Genomic DNA, 8,799 nt, shown 5'->3' with positions numbered 1-8,799 from the left:
ACATTTTTTAAACAGGCAGGAGCTTGCTTGTTTTAGTTTTGACACTTTCTCAAAAAGGCTAAACCACGTTGAGATACAGTCTTCTTGCATCTGCTCTTTGACGTTTGTTGAATTAGTCTTCGTATCTTCTCGTAACATGAAGGGTGAGAATGAAAATTTTTAAACATAGTGGCCGGGCCTGTAGGCTACCTATGTTTCTCACAAGGAGAATACAAGACCAACGTAGTTCGAGATAATAATAATGACTACATCTCATTCATTCATTCATTCATTGCGATTACAAGGAAATTGAAAGACAACAAAGATTTAAAGATAATAATAATGACTACATCTCAGTCATTCTTCTTCTTATTGCAACATCAGTCACGAGGCAAAAAACTTGACTCGAATCTTTCCCATGTTGATGAGGGATTCGAGGTCGTGGTGGAACTCAATATACTATTCAATGTTGTGGTCTGTGGCGTGCTGATGATACGAACAATGCCTTCAAATTTCGTGCTGAACAAAATATTGCATGTCCACATTCTTGTAGTAATGGGTAAAGACGCCATTCTAAACCAAATCCGAGTAGATTTCCCTCATTGTTTTCTTGAAAGGTGTGAATGAGCAATAAAATAATTTGGTTCCCTCTGTGATCGGTATGTCAAGATGTGGTTCATCACATGCAAGGATGACGTCGTCACACCAAGTGTTAGGAGTACTATCCATAGTAAATAAATAACGGACTGCGTTTTTAAACCCAATACACTTTTCTATTATATGTCCTTTCTCCCTATGATGACATTCACCTGTCTTGCGGAGATCTCATAATCCCACTTGGGGGGACACTTTCTTAACGGGTCCTAGTAGGCCCCTAGATCGATAGGGTTCAAAAACGAGAGTGCACGAGATGACCTCTATCTTCTTTCGACCTTCATGCGATATGCCTCAAGAGAAATTTTGCTGTCTTCGTTTGCCAGACGTCCCTCGAAAGAAGGTGGGCGGTCAAGTAGCTCCTCATAACTTTCCTTTTCATAACTTTCTTCGTTGATCTCCTATTCGGGGCTCTCAAGAGGAAATAGTGATTCATACAGACGCTTTCCGCGTTGCTTTTTCATCTCGACACTCTCTTCTTCACTTGGTTCAGTTTGAATACCCTTTCCTTTGTCCATAGATGTGATTTTGCCTTTCCTGAGACAGTAGAGTAATGTTTAGGATTTGGAGATGAGGTTTGTCTTTTCAGTGAGAAACTTAAGACTCAGAAAATTTTGGTCGGATATTCCTGATAGTGACTTCTGTATATATTTTGGAAAAGAGTGGGTTTCCAATATCCTCATTCAGAGCAACATAGCATATAAGCAGTTAAACACACATATCGCGTCCTAAAACATACATGGGGACTCTTTTGTGCCAAGGGTAGGCCTAGCGTATTTGAATGATGTACACGTGAATTTGAGCCAAATAAACAATTCCCCCCAAATAAATTTCACAAATGAATAATAATGTTCACAAAGGAGAAAATAAAGTATAAAACATTAAAGACAGACCCACGCAGGGGCCATTTGAAAGTACAATAAAGGCAGGCCCATGCAGGGGATAAAAAAACAACATAAATACATATAAAAACCCACACAGGGCCAAAATCCACTATGCTGCTCCAGATGGTCGTGCTCCTTCTCTGCTCTCCTGAGTCTTGTATTGTTGATACATATATCGCAGCATTAGCAAAAATCCTTCTCTCAGGCGTCCTTTGTCCTCCAAGATTTCATATCGCATCTTTTCAATTTTATCCTTAACACAGGTATCGAGATTATCATAACCACGTCTTAGTCATTCCATTTCTCGATTTTTCTTCTCAAGACCCTCTTGTTTATCGACAAACTTGACATACATTTCTTTATCTTCCTTTTTCACCTCTCTAAGCTCGGCCACCTCTTTGGCTTCTCGATCCGTTACACTTCAAAAAGTTCATGGGATTGGAGAGGATATGCTTTGTATGTCGTCTCTTAGCCACTCTTTGTAACCCTCGATATATCAAACATTGAATCAATCTGGGGTGATGGTGTTTTCATCGAATCGCTTAGCACCATTCCATTCTCTCAGCATCTCTGAAGCTTCGGGTACTCTGTCGTCCCCAATATCATACACATAGGTGCCATAATGTGCATCTTGAGGTACAGTCTTCCTCCTTCAATACTATCGCATGACTCGAAAAGGTGCATAAGGGCAAATTCCCCGAACACCTGGCAGAGGAAGCACAAGCTTTCTCCTGCTCTTTATGACGACCTCTTTTGAAATAAAGAAATCTAGCATCCATTGAAAATCATCTTCTGTTATTTCTGAGAAAATCTGAGCCCATCTTCCTCTAGTTCTTCGATGGTCCATATTCGCCCTGTACAACATGTCATTCAAATATTTAAGGGTATTCTTGTTGTCAAGAATATGTAGCTCATGAGTCCCAATACCCTTTGCTAAGTGGCTGAGAATCCACCACTGAAGGAGTAGGTTGCATCCTTGGAAGCATCGATGGACCTCTTTGCTCTTTCCCAAAGCTCGGTACATGTCGGACAGGATGAGTAGAATTAAAGTGTAGTATTTTTTTATCCCTTGGTTCTCGTACCTTTGAATAGAATGTGCGCGAGTGTTATAACTCGGGCATTGATGCTCAGACTTTGGCCATACAGGAAGACCATCGTTCCCAATCAAGCTACATCAAATGCTAGAAGATGGATGTCGTTCCATTCTCTATATGGGACCTCGAACTCTCGGTTGTAAGTGGAGTAGAAACTCGCAGGTCCAAATCTGATATAAATGTCTCTTAATGATATGTGGGATTCTTGGCACCAGTATGCAAAATATTTCCCCAATCCGAGCCAGTCCGTAATATATTCTACAGAAGGCTTATTAGGGATGAAAATGTCTTCTTGTTTTCTTGCCTTTGTTTCTATCCTAGTGCCTACCGCGTCTATGCAGTATCTGATTTCCTTCAAAGTTGGGGTAATTTTAGAGGTTCCAAATCGGAACACCATTCATTGGATATCCCAATATCCCGTGAGGACCTCAACCGATTCCGGCCAACCGTTCATGTTGATAAACTCTGTCAACGCTCTCACGTATTTGTTGAGATTTCTCCGATGATCCCCGTCGAGATTATTATACCACATTGTGAGTTGAGGTGGCGCTGCTATGACCATGTCAAACTTTGGGAAATGATCCGTATGTACAAAGCAGAAACTAGTTAGGTTTACCCACCCCAAATTGGTTTTCACATATACATCATTCAAATGTCAAATAAAATGATGTGTCGTAAGGTCGGAGACCTTAGACACAATTTTGACTGTTTTCTACTAAATTGACTTAATACGCCTTTGGTATTAAGCCGTCTTAGGCTGATGCTTAATTTTTTTGGTTTTGGTTTTGCTCTAGCTTAGGCTTACTAGAAAAGGTTTCAAGTTGACGGTTATCTGATTTAGACAAAGATTGGGGTAAAGCTACCAAAATGATGTCGGATGACCACATTCCAAATATTCATTTGATACTGCCAAATAAAACTCTTGTGTATTGCTTAAAAAAGCTGTGCAAAGCCACATAGGTTTTGTTTTCCTAATGCAAACTATTTGCCAATTGACAGAAATATTCCATGAAAAATGCAAGAATTATAATAATAAAGTAAACAATTAAGCAATTATAACCAAATAATGTTAGTTTTAAGGTTAGAGTCATCTAATATCCCCAGCGGAGTTGCAATTTCTGTTTTATTAAAAAAATATTTTTTCAAGAATTTTTGACTTTTAAGAGTCGCCACTTAATTTTGAGAAAATTAAGAAAACCTTTGTTTAGTTTTCAAAAGACTTAACAGAAAGATCTAGTGAAAAACATCTTAAGGGGTTCGGGGATTCATATTGTATTTTAGGAAGGTGTTTAAGGTACCTATAATACCCGTTAAATATAGTTTTCCGGCAACTAACTTATTTTGGCTAAAACTTGACTCATAAATTTATTGGATATTGTTTGAAATGGATTATTAGCATTTTAGATGATACATCTAGTTGAAAATTTTTTTTATCTTAAACTCAATTATACTTGACCCAATTTTAAGTTGCTAAAATACTACGACGTTCTAGGGGGATTGGATTCTTTTAACTTTAAAACTTATAGCACATAAATATAAACTAATAGACGGTAAGGAAAAATGGGGAGAGAAAGAGAGAGAGGGAGAAAGAGATTGGTTCCAAGTCTGAATTTTTCTGTCCGCCTTGACCAGAATTTGGACCCACCTGTTTTTTATTTTTGGCCCATTTCTTTCATGTTTTTAACCCATTTGTACCTGTCCTAAACTAAGAAAATAATTAATACCAAATAAATACAGAAAATAAAAAACCGACAAGCGCTTATGCCCCAAATAAATACAATACGACATATGCTAAGAAAAAAGGCCTTCAAATCCTTACTTCGTCAACTATCTTCAATTCTTTAAATTTCGAATCTATTTGTCTATTTTCATGGGATACCCAACTCGAAGGATAGAGGTTTGAGCCTTCGTGGTTCTCCCGAGATGCAAGAGAAGGGGAAGCGGGAGTTCATAAAGAACTCGGTAGAGTTTTATATGCAACAAAAGAAATATTAACATACGAGATGAGAAGGACGATAATTCGTATAAAATAGATACACAACTTAAACTAGGGAGAATCATAAAGATTAAAAAGGCCATGCAAAATCCTATGGATTCTTCACGAACATGCATCAACCCAAACGGGATAAGACGAATTCATCAAGAATGAACTCATTAGCATAGTGCCTGATTCCCAAATACCATTTAAAGGGAATAAACTAAAGAAAATATGAGGATAAATAAAAAAGGAACACAATAATCAAAGAGGTGCTAATAATATACAGATGAAGATACCAAAGTATATTTATATTTTTTACCGATAATTTTTCCCTATAAAAGTAGCAAAGACAAAGTAGTATAACTTTCTTAAAGTGGAAAAACAAGAAATATCAAACTAACACATCCTAACCCGAGAGCGAATAAACAAAGGTAAGAATATTTTAGGAACAAATCCATGCTAGGGTCGTAACCACATGCATTGTAACTCTAATGCAAACAGATTCAAAACAACTACTACGAAATGTTGTAGCTAATTCCGAAACCCCAACACTAGCCTTTCTTTTCTCTTCCATAGACATTTTCTTGACAAATCAAAACAAATAAATAACCAATTAAAAAAAACACAAAAAAAAACACAAGTGATAAGACAAAATTAACTAAAATAAAGCAAAATATTTGTATAGGCTGGAAGGAAGGAAGAGAATGACAAACAAACTTCGAAATAGGGGAAGCTTGGAATAAGTATCTCTTGTGTTCTTTTAACTCATAGCCCAATCTAACACATACGAAATCGACATAATGCAATGCTTAACCAAGAGAAAAAGAATCAACAGATCATCACCATGATTCATCGTAAAATACTCATTCCACAAAATCTTTTAATTTAGATATTGTAAACCAACCTGCAGAAATGACAAGATGTGTATTAGACACTACAACACGATTAAACCAAAGAGAATTTCCACATTAAACTACTACCAAACCAATGAATTACTTAAACAATTATGACCAACAAAATAGCGTCTTCCACACCCTTACCATAGCAAAATAGTAAAGATAAACTATCAGGGAGAAGGATTACCTTTTCCGGAGCAGCGACTGTGACAATGAACGAAAGATAACGAGCTTCCATCACCACTAATGTATTCCGATGAAGAATGCTTTGATGAGAACTTCAAAGAAGAAAACTAGAAAACTTTGATCTTCACCCTCTCGAGTTTACCACTACGTGTTCTTTTTATATTGTTTTTTTTCCTAGAGGTGAAATCTGAAAAATACAGAATATTTGACTCTTTCTCTATTGTCTCTTTATCTGAAAAAAAACTCTCTATTTCCCAACCCCTTCTGTAAGCCTTCTTTCTTATTTTTCTCCCAAAAAAAAAATGCCTGAATACAGATTCAAAGAGAGAATATATAGAGTAAGATTTAGGGTTTTCAAATGGGAGGGAAAAGGACAAGGGAAAAATTGAGTTTTGAACCTTAGGTTTGAAATTACTCCTCAAATCCGTCCCAAAAAATTGAATATTCCTGAATGATCCTCCATATGAACGGACAACAAAATGGGATGGACGACTGAGATTGACGCCTTCATCCTTGGAGGCTATGTGGATCAATCCCACATCCCACAAGGAAGATTTCGCGTGCCTGCTAGGACTTCAAGGTTGTATGAAAGTGAAAAGGGACGCTGGGTCCTCTGATACGCACACCGCTACTCGCTGTTGGAAACGTTCACGCGCTAATTACTGTTGATTTGTTGCTACTGATTTGAGGATTTGTTTTGGACTTCTCCAAGAGCTGTATAAAGGGTCGGGCAAGAAAGGTGGAGGCTAGAAAATTTTGGGACAAATTGGATGGGCCTTAGCTAGATTTCATTTGGGTATGCTGCTACTTGGACTTGCCGGGTAGCTGAGGGAAGAGGGGAAATGGGGTGGGATGGACTGAGTTAGATATTGGACTGGGAATTAGGAAAGGTCCAAATTTGATTCTCCAAAGAATTAACAATTAGGCCAAACCAAATTAAATTTCGAGCTAGACAAACTTTTAAATAAAACAAACTAATATGATCAATTTGGGAGCTTCTTAATCTTAACGAAACGAAGTAAATAATTCTAAAACAAATAACTTAAGCTAAAAGCATACTTGTCTTAAAGTGTAAAATCTTTTTTTTTTTGGAAACAAATTTAATATTTGTAAAATGTCTACCTATATAATCATGCCGAATAAAACACATTATCACGACAACCAATATAATCATGCCGAATAAAACACATTATCACGACAATTATAAAGATTGACAGAATTAGTGAAATAATTTGCAAAACGTATATACAAATATAATATACATATATATATATATATGTGTGTGTGTGTGTGTGTGTGTGTGTGTAAATATATATATATATATATATGTANAAATCTATAAGGGAACTAAGTATTCCCTAAGAGTTAATGTTCTGTTCTTACTGATTGAATGAAACTTATGTAGTCGATCATGATGGGAAGATCCCGCTAGGATCTCGGCACCCCTCCTCTGCTTTTCAAGTTAAGTAAAGAGCAAGAGTTGAGTTCAATTCTCAAAATTATATAAGGGAAATAAGTATTCCTTAGAGTTTTACAAATGTTTCACATTTGAGTAAAGAGGGGAACTAGAAGTTCCTAAAGAGTTTTGAACTAAAAGGGGAATATTGATTTCAAAAACGAGCTTTTTAAAGCTATGATTTATGCAACGAAGAAAAGGCAATGGATGTGGGTCTTTTGGATTGAGACAAGTTCAAATGTGCATTTGTTGATAGGTTATTTTTTATTCAGATGAGAGCCTCTAAAGTTAAAAAGTTTATAAATATGAGTCAAGACAACATGAGTGTGAAGGACTACTCATTGAAGTCCACTCAATTGTCCAAGTATGCTTCAACAATGATTTCCAACTTTATGACATGAATTAGAAGTTTGCTTTGGGTCTGTTCGATATGGTGGTCAAAGAATGTTGAACTCCCATGTTGACTAAAGATATAAATATATTTCAAGGTTATGATTCATTCCCAATAAATGAAGGAGCTAAATCTAAAGGAGAAGTCTAGAGAGTCAAAAAGGACAAGGATAAATAGTGTTGATTTCTCTCATGCTAGGTCTGATGGACATGTATGTTCTTCATTTCGAAAAAAAGTTCTCAAGTTAGATTTATTCAAATGCTTCGGCTAAAAAATGTTCAACAAGAATAGGGTGTCTACCCCAAGGACCAAAGGTGGTGCTCACAATGGCTAGAATGTCCCACGTGTAAGAGGTGTGGGAAGAACCACTGGGAGAGTGTTTACCTGGCTTAGGTGCTTGCTTTGGTTGTGGTATTATGGGTCACATATTGAGAGATTCTCCTTTGTAGTCTAGCAAGGATAAGGATGGTCACTATGCACATCTTATTGCGTTTTCTCATTCAAGTGGTGTTCCTCGTCACATGTGATTCTATGATCTTCAGACTCAATACAATCACGATCCTTTCAGTTTGATATTTATGCATTTCCTGATCCAGATGCTAGTCTATTATGACTCTCTGTGTGGCTATGAAATTTGATTTCTATTACAAAATTCTTTTAGAACTTTAGTTGATACCCTTTTTTGTGACCCCATTATTGGTAAAGAAGTCTATACAAATTTCTTAGTTTGAGTTTCTCATAGAGTCACTCAGGTTGATGTTGTAAAGCTATACATGATAGATCTTGATGTCATTCTTGGGGTGATTTGTCTGCATTCTTATTATGCTTTCATAGATTGTCAAACCCGATTCGTCATATTTCATATTTCAAATGAAACTAACATAGAACGGAAGAATGAAAATTCAATGCCTATAGGTCGGTTTGTATCTTGCCTAAAGTCTATAAAATAATGTCGAAAGGTTGCATCTATTATCTTGTTTGGGTTACGGTTATAATTCTGTTTAAGTCAGTTTTGATTGTAAATAAGTTTCGAGAAGTGTTTCACGATGGCCTTGTAGGTGTTCCTCCTAAAAGGAAAATAGACTTTGGTATTGACTTTCTTCCTGAAACACAACCTACTTTTATTACTCCTTACCGTATGGCTCCGTCAAAACATAAGGAGTAAAAGGATCAATTGAAATACTTATTGGATAAGGGTTTCATTAGATTGAGTATCTCAACATGGAGTGCTCTGGTGTTATTTATTTGGACGAAAATGATTCACTTGGTATACATATTGAC

General features: G+C 36.5%; 1 pseudogene; it reads right to left on the bottom strand.

The window, feature by feature from the left end:
* Positions 1–359: 359 nt before the first annotated feature.
* On the bottom strand, positions 360–1,151 carry LOC107024912 (annotated as a pseudogene).
* Between the last annotated feature and the right edge of the window lie 7,648 nt (positions 1,152–8,799).

Source organism: Solanum pennellii, chromosome 7, assembly GCF_001406875.1.
Source record: "Solanum pennellii chromosome 7, SPENNV200".
NCBI lineage: Eukaryota > Viridiplantae > Streptophyta > Magnoliopsida > Solanales > Solanaceae > Solanum > Solanum pennellii.
This window is presented reverse-complemented; position numbering and strand designations above follow the sequence as displayed.